The 23,746-nt window shown below is 37.3% G+C and overlaps 2 long non-coding RNA genes across 2 annotated transcripts in view; one reads left to right on the forward strand and one right to left on the reverse strand.

Annotated features, from left to right (window-relative positions):
- Window positions 1-23,746, forward strand: part of LOC149917509 (uncharacterized) — a 31,599-nt gene that overhangs the window by 826 nt on the left and 7,027 nt on the right. The window contains exon 2 of the long non-coding RNA XR_016467783.1: window positions 10,756-10,929. This is a non-coding gene — a long non-coding RNA (uncharacterized LOC149917509). The remainder of the gene's footprint in view (window positions 1-10,755; window positions 10,930-23,746) is intronic.
- LOC149917510 (uncharacterized) lies at window positions 464-14,518 on the reverse strand. Its single transcript, XR_016467782.1, has 3 exons — window positions 13,554-14,518; window positions 5,590-5,695; window positions 464-945 (listed from the first exon to the last, which is right to left on the reverse strand). It is a non-coding gene; the product is annotated as an uncharacterized LOC149917510 (long non-coding RNA).

The raw sequence follows: 23,746 nt of genomic DNA on the forward strand, positions 1-23,746 counted from the left end.
TCGCTTTTTACAAGGATCTTGCACAGCCCACGTGTATTCGGGGCAAGAGCAGTGAGATGTTTTCCAGGCATTTAACCAGAACAAAATAAAGCATATTGGAATGGAATGAAGTTGAGGTTGTTGCTCTCCCTGTGTGCCTGCAGCTGGTCTGTGAAATGGCTGCTCAGGGAGGCTGCTCGAGGAGTGTGGGGCAGCCAAGGGACATGAGGCCGTGCAGCGAGGCACGGCTGGGGATGAAGGCGTTCAGAGGGACAGGGAGCAACTCAGCCCAGCTTGGGAGCCTCAGGCCAACGGCAGAAATGGATCAGGTCTGGGGCTGTGGGAGGGAAGGCCTGAAGGAGGCCACGTACCAAAGTCCAAGGGCAAACGTAAGGGCAGACTTCAAGGTAGAGGATAAGGAAGTAGAAATTATGACAGCATGGGGTGAGCATGAGGACAGGGCATGGCTCCAGCCTGCTCTGGATGCTGGGAATGGGCACATGGCTTCCAACATCAGTCCAGAGCTAATGCAGGTGTGAGCCTTGCTGGCACTATCGTTCATGTTGGGCTCTGTGTCTACAAAAGGAGAGGCAAAGAAAATAACTCACCTGCAAAAATGCACACTCAGAAAAAAAATGGTCTGCACATATCATGACTTCAGCCAATGTCACCCCATTTATTTTCTTTATCCTTGGAACTTCCTGGTGATTTCTGGGAGTTTAAAAGGTCTTGTTTAGCAATCGTCCTCACTTCTGTTGAGCCAGCTCATGTATAGGAGAGGCCTGTGTGCTGCTTGCACTCCTCCACTGCAGTCAAACATGGTCAAGCATCTGAAAGTAGTGGCAGAGCTGCCATGTCACAGTCCTTGTCCCTCTTCAGCCAAGACTTTTGCCAGTCTTCAGATTTCCTGAGGTCCCCGTCATAGCTGCCAGTGCAGCACGGATGACCATGATATTCTGTGGGTTCCTAAATACAAAATTGAACAGAACCCTGGCTTGTTTGGAACATATATGAACATAACATATTCAGCAGCAAATGTCAGATGATGTGAATTTGGTAAGCCTGGCTACTGGCTTCACTGGCTATTGACTTTTGGTTCAGCCTCAAGTTTATATTGATCCACATCAAACAGTATCAAAGTTTCCAGCTATCCAAACAGAAAATGAGAACACAGTCTTTGCCTTTTGAATAGTATCAGATAATAATGTCAGTCAGGCACACTGATCTGAATCATTATACTACAGGAGACATGAAGAATAAGTCTTAGAAAAAGGCTTTTGAAATGGCTTTGGGAAGTCACACTGAATTCTGACTACTCAGAGTTACTGAGTCTGACTAAATATCTCAGTAAAAATATATTTTCCTAGCAAATTTGAATTACAGTTTTATGCCTTTGATTGCAGCAGTTTTTGTCTGACACATAAACTAATCTACAAGGCAAAATGCAGGTCAAGGTGTTACATGTTACACAGTTGATTGAGACATTGTTTCTCCTTCCACCATAGATCATAACAGTTGAAATCTGGTTGAGGCTTTGAGTCTGTTACTTTAAACAATGGATTGTTTTGTATTAATACATTTTCGAACTGCTATTAGCCTTTCCTTCTGTGGATTTGATACAAGCAGAAAGCTTTTTCCCTTGCCTTGCCTTGCCTTGCCTTTTTCTCTTCCCCTCTCCTCTCCTCCCTCCCCTACCCTTTCTTCCTTTCTTCTCTCCTCTCTCCTTCCCTCTTCATTTTATGCTATTTTCATGTAGAAAGTACATGTTAAAGATAATTTAAGAAGAAGTCGAAATACTGGAAAAATCTGACTCACTCATTAGGTGCCTTTAGCTCCTTAATAGTTGCCTTAAAGATCATTTATTTATTATAGACTAAATTAATGCAATAAAAATTGAGAATAAGCAATACTAGGAAATCCTGTAAAGTCTCACACCCACTATACAAGCTTGAAAAACATGAGAAGTATGTGGTATTACTGATAACAAGATGTACACATTACAAACACATTAGAAGTGCTGAAATGTGAGATGAGATACTTGAAAGTGTTACTGAAGTGTGCAACTGAGCCTGGACTGATAGAAACAAAATACCTGTGGTTATAGAAGGGGTATTTTACACATTTTACACTGCACAGCATCCAATACTACCAGCTCCTGAAACTGATTGGATTGTGCTAACCACCATTGGATTGGGACTACATGCTTAAACACAGTTACAAAAATTAATAAAAATGTGTGATAGGCAAGTGGTGTACAGCATGAATAGCACTGTGAGGGGTATGAAATGGAAACAATCAAATGACAGGAACAGAGAATTTCAGATCATCACCTTTGAACTGAGTTATGGGACAGCTGCAAGTGCTCTTAGTTCTCATAGATCACTAACCAGCTGCATTTTGTACTTCCAGTAGTGCATCAATAAAGAAAGCCAAGTGATGAGTCAGGTTTCAAGTTGAGTTTTGTGGCTCAGATATGACAGGTGAGTCAAGTTCTTGCAAGAGATGGAATTAGCAATATCAAGAGCAGTCAACTTCACCAGTGTGGAGGCTCCCAGTGCACGTCTGCATGACCTCAGATGCACAAGAGACTAATTAATTTTATTTCTTCTTCAACCCCGTCACATTGTTTATCTGAAGAAACTTCAGACTGACCATTTATTTCACCTTCAGAAATAAAAGCAACTAGTTGGCTGAGCACTGAAACTAATGCAGCTTCATTTCCTATAGATTTCCTCTCAGATGACTATTTACCCAAATTATAACAAAAGAACTGCATACACCTCACATCTTTTCTTGCAGAGTATTCTGACAATAACATGCAGGCTGCCACATTCACAGACAGAATTTGTTAGAAATTTGCTTACTGGATAGAAAGTTATTACGCACTGACTTCCAAACATTCAATCCCTTGTCTCTCTTCTGCCTGGTTATCTATCTTTATGAAATCTGTACAAACTTTCTTATCTCTCAGACTCAGCTGAAACTGGCTAACACCTTCAAAGTTACTGAGTGATTGCATAGATCTTGTTTTCATACAGTCTGCCGGCCTGAAAATTGGTGGCATGCTACCTGAATGCTGAGGTAGATACAGCATTTTAGCTCTGTTTTTATCTCCAACCTATATCCAAACTTCTCCTCAGCAATAATCAAACAAACCAGAAAGAACCTAAACTACCAAACCCCACAAAAATAAATAAATAAAGCAGCATAAAAGCAATGATTTCTGTCTAATCTAGAATATAAAGCAGCAACATGAGAGAGCATGGGCACTGACCACTTGCTGATAGGGAAGAAGGCCTTTAAGAAAGCTTGTAACTGCTTTAGATTGACAATTACCACTGGTATATAAGGCAAAGTAGGCTTTGCAGATCTGTTACAACTGCCTATATGGACTACTTTCTTCCTCTATCTCAGTCAGCCACAGAAACAATTTTTTTTTTAGAATTCTATCACCTGCTCATCAGGTCACCCAAGAGAAAATGATGATTCCCTATACTCTGATTTTCTTTTTGAGAAACTCAGAGAAAGAGAGGTACAAGCTATCCTGATAAAAATTAATAACAGCTACAATTTTTATTGATTTTGCCCTTGATTTATTGCAAGGGCCACAGTCTTATTTTATTCACAAATCTATCTAATCCCAGAATATTCCAAACCGATTTATACAATAGTTTCAATGTACATGTAGGCATATGTAATCTGAGGCAACTCTACTCCAGGCACAGGACAATAAAGCTCATGACCCTGCCTGTTTTCTGATCAGCAACATACTGGTCACTGCACCCCAGTGTTCCTTCGAGCTGTGGCTGTACTAAGTGTTAAGAATTTAAAACATGAATATCAAAAGCTCCACTGTCTTAATTTGGTCTGTTTGGGTTTTTAAAAGAGTTCTGTTTTTGAGACATCCTTTCCCCTCCTCCTCCCCCCATGAAGAATTCCCTGTATTTCAGAATTGCTGATTTTAATGATATTCAATGGTAAACATTTTTAGATGCATTTAATGCTTGAGCATAGTGTGTCACAGGTACTTTAATTGCTATGTATTTTCTGATGATAGGGCCTGAGTTATTTTGCATGAATAAAACATAAACAGCCTTTTATAACTGATGTATTTCTGATATATTGCACAGCTATCAACAGCTGTCATTCTTCCAACACTCTATGGTCTTCTGCAGTGTATACTTTGCAGTTTCTCCTTGTTCATTACCTGTGTGCAAACCTTAAATTGTGCATTAGTTGATGAATTAGATGATTATGTTCTGTAGATATATGAAAATTGAATTAGAAATTGTGCCCAGTCCTCCACAATTCTGATGCTATGCATTAATCATGGCTTGCTTGCTGTATTGTGTGCTTCCAGGAGTTGGAGAAAAGTAGCCCATCTTTATCCTATTTGTATATTCTCACCTTTCTTTTAGAGGAGGAAAAAAAAAAAACACCAAAAAACCTGGAAATTCAAGAAACTGGATATTGATGAGGAAATACAAAAATGCCAACAACCCACAGATCTGGACAAAGAATAATAAATCTTCTGATCAGTTGGGTGGATGACCCAGTGATTATAGTTTAATGCTTTTGAATAGCTTCTTTTAGAACAAGATTTTTACAAATCACATTCCAAACCACTTGTCTTTACCTTAGAAACATAGCAGCAGGTGCAGCTGTGACTGCCTTCAGCCACACGTACCAATGTAGAATGATACCTACTCAGCAGCCTCATTGATTTTTGACTCATCTAGTTTACATCTGATCTGTGTTGCAATTTCTTACAGATCAAAGTGTGAGGAAAGAGATTCTAGCTTTATTATTTCTAATTTGTGGCTTGACTAGCTTTAACCAAATGGGCTGTATGCAGTTAAAAGTCTTATTGGCAGGCTTTTTCACTTGCTCATGGCCTACAGTGGAATTAATGGAACATTTTGCGTTCTACCATTCAAATTTATTTGACTTTAAATATATATATACATAGAGATACACTTCTACTTATATTTGGGAAAAGTAATGACAGATGTATGAGTTGCATAAACCTTTGAGGAGAACTAACTTCCTGCATTAGGGAAGACATGCAAGTGAGGACAACCAGTTTCTCACTGGCTTTGCCAACACAGTATAATTAGTATTTCATGATGCAATAAACAATTGTTTTGTGCTATTGTTTTGTTGTTATGTAAGGAACACACATACAAATCCACTTGTACCTTAAAAGTTTCCACATTCTTTCACTGAAGTGTTTTGGGAGAAGTCTGGTATTCTCTTGCCTTTAGGATTGGTTTCAAGACTCAGGAGCCAATCTACAACTCTCTGTACAATTCATGCCACCATTTATACATAGATACTGATTTATGATATAAACAGATACCTGAATATGCAGCATCAGAAGCACAAATATAGACAGATAACATTGAGGAAATTATTTCACATACTGCCTGAAACCTGTTTGCCCTTGGCTTTCTAAGTTAAATGCTTTTTCTTCTAGGTATTGCAACAGTAAATATAGTATTCCTCAGTAGCACATGTCTATTCAGTAACCTGCATGGTATAGAAAAATGATAGATGGTTCATTGAAGATTTAAAATAACTTGAAGTTTCTTAGCCTGCCAGAAAACTCACCTGGAGATATACAAGTATTTTGGGATGAATATTCCAAACATTATCAGTGTAAAGATATCCTCTTCCCAATCACAGGCATGCTCAGCCCTTGGCCTCTTCTGAAAACCTGCCAGGTAAAGGTGACAGAAGATGTGATCTTTCAGTTTTTTTTTTTTCATCTGGGAAAATGGATTGAGGCAACCAGTTCACAGGGGCTGCTTACTTTTTGAGAGGTTTAGCTTTCAAGTGGTTACAAGTTTTACTTATCACTGACTAAACCAAATTATGAATTGTAAAGGACATAAATATTCATATGTAGTTCAAGAAATGGAACACTCTTAATTCCCTCACCTTTCAACAGAATCTTCCATGGAAGCCTATGGTTATTTTCTTCTTTTCTCCCATTCAGCTGGCTCCACTTTTAATAATTTGTTTAGTAAACAAAAGCTTTCTTTTTTCTGTATCCCTCTTTTGTATTTTTTTATATGATAGACTTCTGTCCGTAAAAAACCAGTATCATAACACGTAAAGGCAAGTAAAAATAAAAATATGTAAGTCTGTTTTAAGGTACTATTCAAAGACTGGTACTTTGCAGCTATGTTTTCTTTCTTCACAAAAATACTTCAATAGTCATTTTAGTTAGGATATTTGCTGCACAAAAGTGGTTCCATTGTTTATGTTTCTATTCACAACAGAGTAATACATTCAGCAGAATTTTAATGGATATACATAGAGATGAGATTAGAAATTAATATTTCGTCTCATCATAATCTAAAAAACAATTTATCATAGAAAATATTGTCATTTAATTGCAATGAAATTATCTTAATGAGTATAATCTGTTACGTCTGCTTTTTTTGACTACTTTTGCATTACTTTGAAATAGTATCCTATTAAAATGCTTTTCATTATCATCATGACAATGATGTCAAAATATTTTATTGAAAATTTAATCACCCTATTACTGTCTAATTTCTTCTTTCAAAAGTAGTTTGGTCTGAATGGCCTTTTTACAGAGTACGTTGCTACAGAGTAGTGTTTCTAGTTGGTACATAATGAAAAGGTATTCATTCTTCTAATATAGAGTGTAATTTTATTCTTTTTAAAAAGTGGAGGATTCTATTGCAACAAAGAGCAATGCCATCTTTAAACAGGATAATATCACAAGAAATTATTCTTTCATTCTTTCCTCTGTGACACAGGAGATAACTTCTGTTGTTGGTTGGCACTGTAGTGATATGAAGAATACAGGCTTAACTGCTTGAAGAGTAACTCCTTTTTTTTTGGGGGGGGGGGGGGGGGGAAGGGGCAAAAGATCCATTTAGAGAAGAATACATTTAAAACCTGTAGAAGTTGCTGGAATAACAAAGAAATTCTGGAAGGACAAAATTTTTTTAAATGACAATATTCACAGCTTATTTCAAAAGTGACAAAATTTCTCTGCTGTAACGCAGACATTGAAATCTCTAATTCTCAAAGCAGAGCATTTGGACATTTCTATGAGCAGTTGTAAAGAACGTTTTATCTCTCCATTGGAATTAAACATGTGGAGACTGAAGAACATTTTCCCAGACTGCCAATTTGATTTGTTTTCATTTCATTTTGTCTTCTGAGAAGACCATAGTTCTCCAGGGAGGGCATGTGCAAGGCTATATGGAACGTGAGGATATCTGGCTAACAGCTTCTCAGCATAAAACATAAGAAAAAGAAACAAGAAAAGTAATAAATTAAACATTCTGATAGTGCAGGCTCTGAGGAAGAGGAGATAACAAAACAATAACAAAAATGGGAATCCTTAGATTGCTGATTGATAGGCCATTGAAAGACCTGCTGAAGCATAGCCTTGAAGAGGGTCAGTCAGAGCTGATAAGAACAAGGAAAAAGAGATTATCGTATATACTATGGGAATGAGGAAAGTTTTAATTGAGTCTTTGAGGGGACTTGTGAAGTTCTGTAAAATTTACTGTGGCATGTTTTAACGATTGTGGAAATGAGCCAAACTTATGGCATGTTTAGGGAAGGGGTGAAATATGGGGAAAGGAAGAGGTAGAGATGGATCAGGAACAAGTGGGAAAATGGAGAGGAAAGGAGGTAAGAGGGGTTGGTTGTATGTGAACAAGCCACTAAGCAGTAAGCATGTCTGACTAAGCCCTGTGATTCACTGCCTCTGTGTTGTCCATCTTTTTATTGCATATTGTCATTCCTGTCTATTTACCAAGTGAATGTAATTCCTTGTGGCTTGTAAGGCAAATGGTATCCTGGGCTCCATCAAAAGAGGGGTGGCCAGCAGGGACAGGGAGGTGATTGTTCCCCTCTACTCTGCTCTTGTGAGGCCCCATTTGGAGTACTGTGTCCAAGTGTGGAGCCCCCAGTACAAAAAAGACAGGGAGCTGTTGGAGAGGGTCCAGAGGAGGGCCACGAAGATGTTCAGGGGACTGGAGCACCTCCCCTATGAGGACAGGCTGAGGGAGCTGGGCTTGTTCAGCCTGGAGAAAAGAAGGCTGCGGGGTGATCTCACTGCAGCATTTCAATACCTAAAAGGAGCCTACAGAGGGGAGGGGAATCAACTCTTTGAAAGGGTAGATAACTGCAGGACGAGGGGAAATGGTTTTAAGTTGAGGGAGGGGAGATTTAGGTTGGACGTCAGGGGGAAATTCTTTACAGAGAGAGTGGTGAGGTACTGGAACAGGCTGCCCAGAGAGGTTGTGGATGCCCCATCCCTGGAAGTGTCCAAGGCCAGATTGGATGGGGCCCTGGGCAACCTGGTCTAGCATTAGATGAGGAGGTTGTTGGCCCAGCATGTGGCAGGGGGTTGGAGCTTCATGATCCTTGAGGTCCCTTCCAACCCTGGCCATTCTGTGATTCTGTGAATGTGCCTGACTGACAGTGAGCCTCATGACAAGTTAGCTGGTGACTGGGACAGGAGTGCCAGCTCCTGAATGCAGAGACCGCTTGTTGAAGTGACCCATAGGTCTGGGCGCAGATGGCCACAGAGCTAGCTGCCAGAGACCCACATGCATACGTGAGATGTGCTTGCAACCTCTGAGCCCAATTAGCTGGTAGGTTAGAATATGGTCAACTACCTGAAGTGTTCAACACAACACAAGTGCCTTTGTTGCAAAGTGGCAGCTGTGTGGGTGCAGGAGAGAGCACTGCTCTTCTCATGTTGGACATGGGAATGGGAATGGCAGAATGCACATCAACAGAAGAAAAATCCTGGAGTCTTGCATTCCCCCTAGCTAATTCATTCCCTTCAGCTTGCTTTACCAGCCATCCTAATCTCCTTTCCCCTGTGTTGGCTTTGTAGCCTATGGTATGCCTACATTGTGTCTGTACTGCATGCAAACAGAAGATGAGCTGGGTGTCAGCAACTGCAGAAAGCAGTCATCCATATGGAGAAGTCTATATATCTGCATTTTACAGCTTTGCTTCTTAGCACCTTCTCAGAGGTGGTAATATGATTTTATAAACATACATAATACCATAGGATTTTAAAGCTTGCCTTTTCAGAGAATAAATTAAGCTAATATGCAAGTGCAGCGGAGATTTCAAAAATGTCTATCTGAAATCTTGGTGCACTTGCAGGAGCTCTATTCATATATTACAGTAGCACATTGATTTAATATCTCATTTCAAGTCCACCTCATGGATCTCTGGAAATGACATAGCTTTTGCCATCAACGTGATCAGGCTGAAAAGTTGCTTTTCTATCTTCATTTTTGTTCCTGAAAATACACTTTTGACACTTGATTTGTGATAGCTGACACCTCACAGCTGATATACGACTCAAGAGTTAAGAGGCACAGGGCCAGACAGAATGAGCTAGCTGTAATCTCTAAAACATACAGCACTCTCTGACACCAAATGTGAAAATCATCAATGTGTACTTTCTGTCATACAGAAATAATAAAATGAAATGGAAATTTCCTTGAATTTTGACTCAGAGTTTTCAAACTTCTTGCTATGTGTTTTTCACAATTTTTTCCTTTTCTTTTCAAGAATGTAGAAAGCAGAATTATATTTCTGTTTTATATTTTCTGTATTTTGCATTCACTTCTGTGTTCCTACAGCTACAAAATCCAAATTAAGTAAAATGGGAAAGAGACACCAAAATGCCACTAAAATTTCCATGAAAAAGCCACGAGAAATATACAGGGGCATACGAGGCATAGAAGAAAAGATGAATACATGATTTCAGGTATTGGTGTGATCAAATTCCCTAAATGTGTTTTGAGAGCAGCCATACTCTCCAGGTTTGGAGAGTGAAATCTGAGTGTATGTCAAAGGCTATTTCAGCATCTTTGAATTACAAAACTGTCATAATGTGTGAAAGAGATTCCCAACTATACAAAGGAAAATTTGTATCAGTAAGCATTTTGTGGAAGCCAAATTTGACTCCGCTTTTGATTATTTATTTGCCTCATGGATCTGAGATCAGAGAAGACCATATGTCATTACTGCCCCCAAACCAATCAATAAGCAAGTTTCAGCAGAGAGACAGAAAGATACACCAGGTGGTTTGTTTCAGCTAAGCATCCTTGAACAGAGACCAAAAATGACCACAGTGTCAGGAAAAGACTCACTTCAGTCCAGTATGAGATCTATTTTTCATTTTGACCTAACAAAGAGAAGCAGGATTGTTTGGCTCACTAGAGCCTGGATTAGGAAACCGAGATGTTTTATGATCCTGTTGGAATGTTGTCAATCCCAATGAAGCTTACTGCCTAGCAGTAGGAAGAATACTATTTTATGACCACGTCTTAAAAACAAGGAAAGTAGTGCAGTATTTTATAAAAGGTTAAGTTCTGCAGCTGAATGGCAACTGTGCTATGCTCCCACCTGTAGTTAGGTTTAAGTTATTCTGTTAAATTTCTAGGTTTCACTAAGTATTACAACTTGCATGGACATTGATTCATTCTTTGTGCCAGCTTCTAAGTTCTGATACATAATGTTTTCTTCAACTACCTAGCTGTAAGGGGTTTGAACTTGATTATATTTGCTCTTGTGTAACAAAAAGCTCCAGTAAACTAGCCTCCTTAAACACATGTAAAGATAACACTTCTCTTAGCAGTCTGGTTATAGCTTTGGAAAAGATTTTGAAGTCTATTAACAATAGTAAATCAGTACATGTCGATTAAATGTACATTTGGCTGCCAGTTTAAATTTGTTCTGTATTTATTTTCTCAGGTTTGGCCATTACCAACTATTTCACCTTTTATCAACTATGAGCACCATAAACCTAACAATGAAGAATGATGCAAATGTAACCATCCTATTGATTGAACTAGAGATTCCTCTCCTCGAGAAAGATTGAATGTACCTAGTGAAACAGAAACCACTTAGGTAATGGACTTGGACAAGGTAAATAACAGGTAAAACTCCCATTGAATGGACAGCATGTTATATGTCTCATGGGGAAATCCTTATAATAGTCCTTGTCAAAAGACAGAAGTTGTACTGAAGTCATGCTTCAGAGAAGCTGAAAGTGCATCCTCATGGCCTTCACAGCTCAGAATAGTTCAGATGAGTTAAGATGAAGGTTGTTTCACTTCAGGATACTGAGCATAGTTTATAGCTATGGTTTTCCTTAACCTTAAGGAAGACACAGGCTCTTCTTTCCCATCCCTGACTAGTTGCATGGCTAGGTTTACTGTGGCTTGATTTCAGCCTTACCTGTTATCCTGGACAGCCAGAAGACTGTGAATGTGCAGTGCTGTCAAGAACAGTAGTATTTCTCTTTAGGAGCAAATGGGGAATACTGCCTGAACTCGTTATCTACTGACACATCTACATTGCCTGTAGAATGTGCTATTGTTAGTAACTAACTCAGCATTCAGCTCTCTGTGACCATTTCAAGTCTGAGCTTTTTTACAAACAATTCTCTAGATTGTTGCATAGGAAATTATAACCTCTGTAATGTTATTCTGGTTTAAGTTAAAAAGTATGGAGGAATCTTTGGCTCATAAACTGGAAATAGTCTTCTGCTTTTACCATTTTCTATTTTAAAGTAGATGTTCATCACTCATCTGATGGACAGTATAGATGAAATCTCGTCTTACTGATAAAGAAATTCAGTAACTTAATTGCTCAAAAGCTGAATCACTCAGCCATCTTTAATAATCTTCAACCATCTTCAAACTTAACCTTTTCCTTTTTGCTTATTAGGACAACAACTCTGGCTTCACTATTTCTCATCACAGGAGGCAATTGTCCCGATCCTTTACTGCTCATTCTCTATTTTTTTCTTCCACTTGAACAGATTATTATTCTGTTCATGTGTTCAAATGAAATATTCTATCAGCCTTTCCAGAGTAATCAAAATATCCCAAGCTGAAAGGGACCCACAAGGATCATTGATTTCATCACCTGTCTTCACACAGGATCACCCAAAATCTAAACCCTATTTCTGAGAGCCTTGGTCCAAATCTTTCTTGAACTCTGGCAGCTTAGGCATAAGACCAATTCCCTGGGCAGCCTGTTCCAGGTCCTGATCACCATCTCATGAAGAACCTTTTCCTAACACTCGATCTGATCTTCCCATGGCACAGCTCCTTGCCGTTCTCTTGGGTCCTTTTTCTTTCTTAAGAGAGAAGAGATCAATGTCAATTCTTCCTTTGCCCTAACAAATAACTTAAGAAGAGATCCTAAATGGTCACCAGGATCAGCCACAGCCCCAGAGTGGCAGGACCATGTGGCCAGGGTTGGGTTGAGGCCAGGATGGAATGTCTACCACCAGGTCAGTGGCCTCTCTGAAACCAGTTTAAGAGCTCGCTGCATTGACACCAGTTGCACCAGCTCTAGCCTGGCCCTGGGCCTTTGCAGTCACACCAGTAAACATAAAAATTTTTTAGAGGGGAAATTCAGCTTATGTGTATATAGAGGAAGAGGTTATTTTTGGAGTGTCTGTTTATTTTTGCTGACAGGTTAGATACATAGCTGCTGTCATTGTTTTCAGCTGCCTTTCTCACCCTAGAGAAAGGATGGAAATATTATGCAATCTGTTTTGCAAAGTGTACATATCCCATGGGCTGCTCTGTGCTGTGGGAAATTTTCCCCAAAGTTGTGATTCACCAATGGGAGGTGCACTGTGCATAACTGTGTTGGTACAGCAGCTCGGTTACCCAACACACAATGCCTTGTGTTACATGGTGCTGTAGGGAGTGCTGGGTGGTGTAGTCTCACCACTCTCTCTCTTTCCTCTCTTTCCTTTTTTTTTGGTAGCCCTGCCTAAGTTTACTATGCCCGAGTATATCCACACAGTCAATATGTTTAAGATTCCTTCTTTCTTGTAACCATATTAGGAAAATTCCCCAACAAGAGCACTTGGAGGAAGCAAATCTTTTCTTACTTTCTGCTTCTTCATTAGCAAATATTTGTTCTGCTATTGTTGATATTCAATTAGAATATAAAAGGCCAATTTAAAACAGATCAGTTTCATCACAGATCAAATTGTTTTACTGATTAAGACTGAGAGGAGCATAACAGATTAGTGAAGCAGAGAGTAGAAAGCTGAATTGTTTGTATCTAAGGATAATATTTTACCTCCAGCAGATATGACTAGTATTCAGCTTTAATTAGCTGAAATAATACTGATAGATAATGTTCAAGAGGAGGCCAAACCATAGGCACACTGCTGGTTGTAATGACTGTACTCCAAGTGCCCTCACACAGTTTATCAGGGGATCATCAGTTCTGGTGAAGACAGAGCCAGGAGGCTCTGCATTGCCCTTCCCAGTGCATTTGGTTCCAGCAGAGTCAGTGATTGAGTGCAAAGGCAGCTCTGCTCTCCACTGACACTGAATTCATGTCTTCTCCTAAGGAGAGCTTCCCAGCCCATGTAGGTGGACCCCTGTATATTGCATATCCAGGTTCCCACTTGTTCCATGTATGATCCAGTGAATTCTGCTGGAATTCCTCAGTATCAGCTGTACATGCCTTTGCTCATGTATTTGACATAGTTAATCACAATCAGCTATGTTACTCACAGAAATAAAGTCGATTCTGTATTCCAGGTCAGGATGCACAGCTGGCACTTACGCCCTCTTCCCAGGGCACGTGCTGCCTATCTCAAAGTTCCCTGTTGCTTAGCTGTATGATTATGACTCATATATAGGTTAACATCATAGTAACCCACATATTATTCAGTGCTGTTACTTCACCAAAGTGCTTTGCAGAGCAATAGGACAGTGACAGCAAATCAACGTTCAGTCTTTCAGGGGAAAGTCTCATTGGTGTTAGTTTGTCTCCTTGTTCCACTTTCCTGCTAGACTGCTGCCATTTCTTACCATGGCTTTGTATCTGAATTACAGCCTGATTAAATCACTTAGTCTGCATTGGTTTATCTCCGGATTAAAAGCGTAAAGGCATCAGAAACACAATTACCTTTTAGCTACAGCTTTCCTGAAAAAGAAATACCAAGGTTACAGACAACACATGGATCATGGTGTGATGTTAAAGCCTTGCTCAGTGACTCTTGAAGTGTTAACTAGATCAGACAGAACAAAGCTGGGCCTGAGCATAAGTGCATGACATTATGGAAATATGTTTTACAGATTGTTACAAAGGCCTTATTCTAATAAGCATGAAAATTAAAATAAATACAAAATGCTATATAGCAGTTTCGATTATGCATAAATGATTCCATTCAGAACCTGGGGAAGAGCATGTACAAACATATTTTTCAGCTCTGTGTGAGGATATGATGATTGGGATAGAGAGGACCAACCCTTGATGAACTTTTTTAGGGTCTATCCTGATTAAATAGCAAGTCACATTGTTCCTACTTAATCAGTGCTAGCAGTCGACTGCATGAAACAGAAAATGTGGTTAACCATCAGTGAAACTGTATAGAGGCAATTTCACACTGTATTACAAAGCGTACAAAATACATAAATGAGAAAAAGAGAAAATATTGATTCTTTTTTCTTTTTCTGTTCGTTTTCCTCAAGTAACAGGTACATTATAACAGTGTGTGGTAAGAATATGTTTAAAGATTTTGATGAAAATATAGTTATCTGTTATAACTCTTGATAAATTATTACATACGTGGAAGTAATTGTATTTTAAATGTTAAAGTTTTGTTTCTAATACTACTTGTAATTTCATAGGACATCCAGTTGTTTGGTTTCTCTACAATGTGCAGATTCTACTAATGATCTCCCAAATTAAAGCTTGACATCAAATATTCATTTATACTCTGATTATGCTGCTAGCTGACAACTCAGTCGTCTACTGAAAAAAAACAACAACAAAGAAACAGAAAAATTCAACACTTTAGCAGATAAGAAACAGAGAATAGAGAGATTAAGCAAGTTCAGTGAGGCAATTGCCATCGGAGATCTTTTTAATTTTGGTTGATAGGGGATGAGGCAACAATATATCACACTGCTGAGACTAATTATAGCAATCAGGAAAGGTAAGGCTTTGCTAAAATGTCATTCAAGTTTGCACATATAAAGGTAGCAAATAATGAGAGACTGCTCATAGGAAGCACTTACTTTGATAAAAGTGGGTTTAAAAATCTTTGCATTGGTAAGAGATATTATAATAATTTGTTACATTTAAAGCACATGAACATTGGTTGCAATTTCTATGGATCTTCTAAAAAACACATGCTCTTCTTTGGGTTCAGTAAACTGAATATGGTTTATGTCAGGTAAGGCTTTACCTCATTTCTGAGATCTATTTAGATGAAGTTGTAACTCAAAGTAAAGGCTATGAAATTTCATACTGCTGTGCTTCTAAAGGTTTCTTACAGGAATAAATCAGTCTGGTATTTTAAATGCCATCTTTGACCATTGTAACCCATCTGTCCCTGAGGGCACATTATGTGAACAGCCTAAAGGTAGGTAAACCCATCTTCCTGAAATTCCAGAGCTCTCATGAAAAGAAATGGGTGCTTTATACATTTCCACATTTTTCTAAGTCTCACTGATCACTGAATGAATTTCTGACTGTGCAAGCCAGTGCCCAGTCTCCAGTTGGCTACATAAGTATCGGAGCATCACCAACTTTAGGTAATTTTTTTCAGTAATTTCAAATATTTATATTGCTAACACTGTTCTTACAGTGTTTGCTTTTCCAAAATGAATTACTTCACTAAAAAAACGTTCATAATTTTTGACATAATTATTACTATTGTTATTTTTATTGCTCATAATATATATGGTGTTTATAAATATTATTTAAATGTATTGCCATCACAAATAATAATAAAAAACAACAACAACAAAAAACACCACACTTGTTTCAGTAGACAGATGAGGTGTCTATATATGCGATAGATTCCTTCTGAGAGCATACCATATAAATATTATGTTCTGTGCTTACATTAATGTCTTACTACATTGGACTATTGCATGCTACTTTAGTGGAACACTGGATCCTGCTGGCCAGCTTCCAAAGCTCAGCATTTTAAAGAGCTAGTAATGGTGTTGAGGCTCAGCCAGACACCTGTGTCCTCAAAATAACAAATTCTTTATCTAAATTCATTCAAAAGGGAGCCTAACACAAATTACATATTTCTTCCATTGGTGTTCCGTGTAATGTGTCTGCCGCACAAGGGAGAACCATATTTGGTGACACAATCAGCAGAACACTGTGAAAGTACAAAGCTTAGAACAAGAAAAACAAGCTTCCATTCAAAACTGAACTGTAAATTGTCATGTGATTAAGATGTGAGATTATTTTTGCATTTAGGGAAGAAGCACGTGCAACATGTGCTCTTTCATTGCAGTATGATTCATGCGGTACAATTCATTTCAGTTCATTTCTGCAAGTTCTGTTTTTCCCTTTTTTAAAATAAATTATTTTTGTTTTTTGTTTCTTTATTTTTTCCTTACCAAAAATATAAATATGAAATACAACATTGCTGTCCTCATTTTATGTGAGAAGTAAAGAAAATATGAGGATCAAAATCACAGATTCTCTAAAGCAATGTTTAAAATCAGTTAACATGTACCAACTAAAGAATATGTTTAACATAACACAGTGAGATTAGAAAAGGTAAAGAGAAGAGCAGCAAGGCTGATTAAAGAATATGAGAAGCAGAAAAGCAGAGTAGGAGTGACTCGCCTCAGAAGGAGAAAACAGGTGAGCAATAGAAGTGTATAAATCATGAATAAAATGGTAATGATATATAGAGAAGGAATAATTATTCAGCATATCTAGGAAATAAAATGAAAGCTAGAGCTCAAAACAAATAGATTTTCCTTCACAAAGTTAAAATTACTCAGAAGAAATTGTTGCTATAGATTTTTAGGGATCAAGAATTTTACCAAAGCAATTCAACACATTCATAGAAAAATCCATCAAATGTTATTTACCTGGATTAAGTTCACACTGGAATTGAGTTTCCCACCTTTAAGCTGATTTGGTTTTATACCCTCAGGGCCAGATATGTTATGGTTGTCCCAAATGCCATTTACAACTTTGAAGTGATTTATTCCAGTAAGAAAGCTTTCTAGAAGTACATCAGAGTGAAATTTCATAGCCTTTGGTCTAATTACAAGCTATTTATAAACACACTTTCTGGTTGAGGAAGTCCTCGGCTACAGAGCTATGGAAAAAGAATGAATGTATTGGAGAATTACATCTGGATGCTTACACAGGAACAGAAAGAACACCATATGCAAGGTTGTCAGGACCTATTGAAATGATATGAGGCTGAAAGGGACAGTTTCCTGTATTGCATCATTACCGGTGATGAGATGTGGTGTCATCACTAAGAGCCAGAGACAAAATGTCACTCCAAGGAGTAGTGACTTGTGAATTCCCAGTCAACAAAAATATTCAAGACACAGCCCTCAGCAGGTAGGTGATCTGCATTGTCTTTTGGGATAGGAAAGGGGTGATCCTTCTGGATTTCCTGGAACTTGGACAACTGTCAGCTCCACTGGTGCAGTTTTATGAGTGTGGCTTGCAGGCTCTTGTACATGGCTGGAAAGAATGTATCAGTAATGGTGTTGTCTATTGAAAAATAGCTGAGAATTTGCTCTATCAAGGAGTGTTATTGTTTTCTTTGTATCTGTTGCACTCTCCATGGAAACAAATAGGAAGCATCACTTGTGTAGATACACGTGCATAAAATATATCCCTATACTTCTAGAAGGAAGGAATTAAAATTAGGCAATAATAATGTTGCTTTAACACTATCAAGGCATTACCATCTCTGTTTTGCCTGCCTGCACAAAGTAATAGGTACGGTGTAGCTGGCTTTCTACAAATGGCAAAAGCAGAGCAGTTGTGGTAGGATATGCTACAGTCTCATGACAAAAAATAACATGGATTTTTATCTGCTCATGTATGTATAGATACAAAATGGTTCTTTTGTTCTCATGGCTTGCACAGAGCAATGCAATCTGTTGAAGTATTGATACAATGAACATTAATGAGTACTCATACATATATAAGGAGTTTTCGCTTATTAGTATGTCTGACTTTGATAAGAAGCATCAGTATTATGGTCTCTAGGAGTTAATGAAATGGACAATATGTCTGTCACTAGTTTTGGAAGGAAAGGCAGGAGACTTTTAAAATTTAGCTTTTCTAATCAGGTTATTTATAGTTTAAAGAGTTTTTCTTTTTTATAAAAATAAAAGTTTCCATCTTCTAGATTTAAAGTGTAAAGATATCCTCCACAGGACAATTTTTCTACAGAAGAAAAAAAAAATAATATTCCAGCACAAGGATAGCACAGCAGCTGTCTGCTTACATACTAACAGGCAGCCAGACACACAGAGTTGTGTTTCTCCATTAAGAATTAGAAGCCCCCCACAAACAGGTGAATGGATAATTCACTTTTTATGTTCCTTCTATTTTTAACAAATCTGCTGAGGTTGTCAACCTGTGTTTTGACACTGCAAATGCTTATAGATGACTGATCTTAATTAATATGAGTTGCTCCAGAGAGTATAAGGCCAAAACCAGAAAGTCTTTCAGCCAGTGATGTTACCCACAAGCACAAAACTTCATGTAAGTGTCTGCAGGACAAAGACTTGGGGTAGCACTATCCATAGATAGTTCTATGAGGCCCATGTCTCTCTGCTAGGATCTGTCCTGAGACTAACAACTCATTTTACATGATCTATATTTCATCTTAACTAGCACTTATTGCTGGTCTGAGAGGGACTGGAAATGGTGAAATAGGATATGACTTCTTAATGGGTCCATTTCACTTTCCAAAAGCTAGGCATGATAAAATTTATATTTTTTACAAATTTATTTGAAATTCAGTTCAAACTCATGCTATAGCTATTTTTCCTTTATTATACATTATCATGAAATATATAGTAATGATAATTGAAATAAATGAATATAAGAATATTTTCACAGCCTAATTAACTAAAGCTCTCCTCTGGCCTGTTTTAATGTGTTTTTCTTAACACCAAAGATTTCTCACTGCACTGAGAAGGGCTTTCAGATTCTCTCACATGAGATCAGTCCTCCTTATTAGCAACATGTAAGGCCATCTTTTACATTTGTGTTGCCTCTCATTCCTGAACCTGAACATTTGACTGTTAGTCTATTCCTTTGAATGGGTTTTTTTGAAAAGGTTTTAAAACTATAATTTAGCTAAATTAGTGAATCTTGTTTCACCGGAATCCCCACGCCAATGGAGCAGAGGGACTAATTATATGTTAGCCTCTTCAGGTACAACATTGCCTACAGGGAAGGGCTGAGATCACAGGTGTGAGAATGTGCATGATTCATCTTCCCTCTTCTTACTGGGCTGGTTATTTTGCCTCTAATTGTGGATGGATTGCCAGCAGTATGCTATGGTGGGTTTTGTCTGGAGAGCTTTAGGACAGTGAAGCAGATGTGAGTGCACAAAGCTGGGTCTGTTGGTACAGATGTGGTTCTGTTTGTATGGATGTTTTTTGTTACTAGCTACAATTTAGTTATGAAGTAATTTTGTAGACCTACTAGGTTTACTCAATGAATTTCTGGCTGAGCAGAAAAGTCATCAGTAGCATATAATATTCAACGCAAATGTAAACCTGCTCTTTCCTCTTTAGACCTAGATACATTTTATGTTTGGTTTATAATGGTTGGATGTTTGAAAATGAGTGCTAACCAGGTAAAGCTGCTTATGAAGTGGATGAGCCTGCCTTCAAAGTGTCAAGATGAGACAGAGAAACAAAAGATTAGGAATCCTGGAGGCTTGTATGCTCAGAACTGGGATACTGCAGAAGTGTTCCTTTCCTCTTAAATACAAGTGGGTACAATGCTGTAAAGTTCAGCTTCTTACAGTCTAGCAATGGTACTGTGCTTCTTTCTGTACCTTCTAGTGTTACTTCTACAGGACTGACTGCACATTTCTAACATTCTGGATGTATCTACTATCTTTTCCTTCATAGTGTAAATAGACTAAGACACTGTAGATAAGGAGAAAGGTATGCTGGAAGGAAAGGAAGTAGAAAATATATAAAATAATTCTCTATTTAAAATTTTCATAGGTTCTTTTGGATATAAAAACCAAACAAGTCACATTTTAAGATACTTCCTTGTGGCTGCTTATTTTATGCAATATGTAATATTTCTTCTATTTGCCTGTAATTTTACATACTCACTGTAATTGGATGGTTAAGATTCCGTAATGCTGATGTTCTGGATTTAAACTAAAATGCAAATTCAAATCCTTCATTAAGAACAGTGCCATAGGGCAATCAATTAATGAATTAAAAATGTTCCTAGGCTAAAAAAAAAGTCTTAATTATTTGCATGATAATGTAAATCAGAAATAAATACACTTCTGAAACACTTGAAATCAGTTAATGCTTATGGATTTGTTCAATATTTGAAATTATTTCTGCTGAAGTTTGCCTGAACCACATGTTAGCAAGATGACAACATGTGGATTGCTTTTAATATTTGTTTTTAGTTTATTGATTACAGGAAAGGTGTGGGAATCCTACAGCTCCCTGTAAACATCCCAGAAACAATTTCCAAGCATGATTAGTTCATCCTACATGTATGGTTACACTATTACTGTGACTCTCTAAATGTGTAAAAATGTGGAAAAAAAAATTCTGGGGATTTTTTGTGGGGTCATAAATATTTCAAAATTTCTAATAATGGTGTCAGAAAAAAATGTTAACATAAATAAAGTAAATAGAGAACAAGCAAATACAGAGGAAGTTATATAAGGGAATGGAAAACTCAATAGGAGAAATGGATTCTTCTGACATTTGACAGCTTTTTATGAAAGAAACAAGTCCTTATTTTATGGTGATGGGCAAGATGGAAGTATAGAAACTGCCAATTTATTTCTAGTTCAGAAATCTTTTGGCAGGAGGAAAAAAAGCACAAAACAATCTGAAGAGACTTTCTAGCTTTAACTATGGATGTCTTATAGCTTGATTTTAGTCTTATTTCTTCCTTTCAGTGATAAGGTGTATAAGTAATGAAGACTCCTTCAGTGCCACATCTGTCTTTCTTACTAATTCCTCCCTAGTCTGTAACATACTTTTCCTCTTTCTCTCTTTCATTATTATGGTTAATCTGAAATGAAATGGGTTGTTTGAGTATATATGAAATTTGAGATGAAATTTTTGAACAGATTATCAATCAGGTTTTGAGAGGAAGAGAAAACTGAAGGGAGACTGTAAAGCATGGACCAGAGGAAGATTTCTAGAGATGCTGTGTCCAGTTTGGGCAAAATGCCCTTAGCTTACTGGAGAAACCAGCTGTCTCTTTGAGATTAGGGTTAAGTTTCTTGGGAATGCCTCATTGTTCCACTAATCCATTGCTTCGTAGCACACATATGAACACAGATGGAGTAAATTTTAGTTTTCTAAAAACACTTGATGGATATGGAGGTGAATTCTTCCAACCCTGGCCATTCTGTGATTCTGTGATTCTGTTTCTTATATACAATGTATGATGAAATGAACTCCTCAAAAAGCATTTCCTTCCCTGTTGCTCATTTCCAATGTGAGAAACAGGTAATATACTTCACTGTTGCGATGATTCAGTATATAATCAGTTACTTATCAATTATTTCAGGTTCTTCAAGAATTACAGCTTCTCCTTCTGCCATTCATCTTTCTGTAACAGAATCCCAAGTGGTATTCTAATCATCTTGGTTGTTTATTCTAAGTAATTATCTGCAGGGCACTGGTACTGTGTATTTTGTATTTACATTCACCTAGACAAGCACAAGAGGGAAAAAGTCTCAGCAATAATTGTGGTTGCCAGTGCCAATAAGGCCATATGGCTGGAACTGGAATGAGATATTGTATTTCTTACTAGTTGGGGGCAAAAAGAAATTTCTTCCAACTCAAGAGTTGTGTTTAAATTTTAAGATACTTTATTTGTTCTGTATTACCTGTACACTTGCAAATACACTGGTGAATGGCCTGAGTGAACGAATACTGTTTTTCAATTTTTATATAATAACATATGAAATACAGTTGACTGGATATTAATGCAAACACATACAAAAAAAAAATAAACGTCTAAATTGAAGCACAAGTACACTTCTCAACTTAGCAGAAAAAGAAATATTTCAAACTTTGTTGTTAATTCAAAAATTAATGTTCGAAAGTTTGAGATTTACTTACTGCTCTGCAGGTGGTCTTGATAGGATCCTTACCAGAAGGGTTACTGCATGAAGAAAAACTTCATGTTGGCTGTGTATTACAGCTTAATTGCAAGAGTGAGGGCTGTTGTTTTTGGTTTTTTTAGACAATATGTATGTATTTCTTTTCATTATTCATTTAGAAATTCATCTGTTCCACTATTACTAATTCAGTTTAAAAATACAAAACAGTATTTAAATGAAAGGCCTTTATGCTGAAACTTCTGCCCACCCAGGTAAATCCATAAGAAAATAATGGCATTTTGCACTAGAGTTATTGTTAAGTGCTTGTGTGCATACATTAAATAAATACAACCCAAACATTTTCCTGGCACTAATATCTGATTAGCTGTTAACAAATAAATGAATATTAAAAAATTTCCAGAAGCAGAGTTTGGCCTGTCTTAGCACTTGGAAGATACATAAAGATAAATAAATCAAGACACAATATGGCCATGTTTTTTGTCAAGGATTTCACCAAAGTATAATAGTGACCTAATAAAATATGTTAGTCTTTGGATTTATATAAAAGCAGCAACAACAACAAAACAGAAATGAGATCTGCACTATTACCCTTAAATTTTTTTTTTTTTTTTTTTTTTTTTTTTTAATATTCTTGTACTCTGAGCACGACTTGAACTAAAGCACTCTAATAAAATGTAAATAGTACTTAGCCACATTTACTGGAGGGGTATGAAAAGCAACAAATTAGTTGAGGTAGATTTATGCCCTAGGACATGTTGTAGGATACAATATCGGTGGCAGTTTATGTACAATGATGATGTGACTGCAATGTCAAGTAAAATAAATGCATAATCTTCAGGTTTCAATATGTGAAGTGGCAGAATAATAAAATTTGAATACAAATATCTGCTACGTTTATCTTTACTTATAGGCTGGTCACCCTAAATTAGGCACAAATATGAGATAAAGTGGTTAAAACAAACAAACAAACAACAGAAATAAACCCTAATTTATGAATTCTGCAAAGTTTTGACTGATATATAACTTCTGACTAGCTAACTGCTTAAAATTTGTTGAACTTGTGAGAAAAGAGAACTGAAGCACAGGAAATAAAGGGATTATTAAGTAAAATGGAATAAGTCTGTTCTTTGTGCTTACAAGACATGAAAACATGTAAGTTCAATATAAACTTGTGTCTGGCATCATTGTCACATAAAATGAGTTCAGTTCTACTGGAGTTAAGCCTTTGGGATCTGGTAAGACCTTATAATGCTCAGTTTGGCCATAATCTACATCAATATATTCTACACATACACTGTTCATGGGGGCTGCTTTGGAGTATTCCTGTTAGCAGAGTCAAGAATTCAGAGATGAGTTGTTAGAGAACAGCCCTTATCAATCTGATTCAGGGCTAAGCTCTCAAAAGTGTAAGTTTTTCTGGGTTTAAATTTTAGAGTTAAGAACATGATAGGAATATGACAGCGCTTAATAGTTATTTATGGGTTCTTTCATAACTGCAGTCCTGCTGATTAAATTAGTAGGAGAGAAATTCAGTTAACAAGGTAAAGTGGTTACACAGAGCCACCCTCTTGATTTTTCTTCCTCTCATTCTTTCATAAATAAATGAAGAAAATT

Source organism: Phasianus colchicus, chromosome 6 (assembly GCF_987193195.1).
Source record: "Phasianus colchicus chromosome 6, bPhaCol1.hap1.1, whole genome shotgun sequence".
NCBI lineage: Eukaryota > Metazoa > Chordata > Aves > Galliformes > Phasianidae > Phasianus > Phasianus colchicus.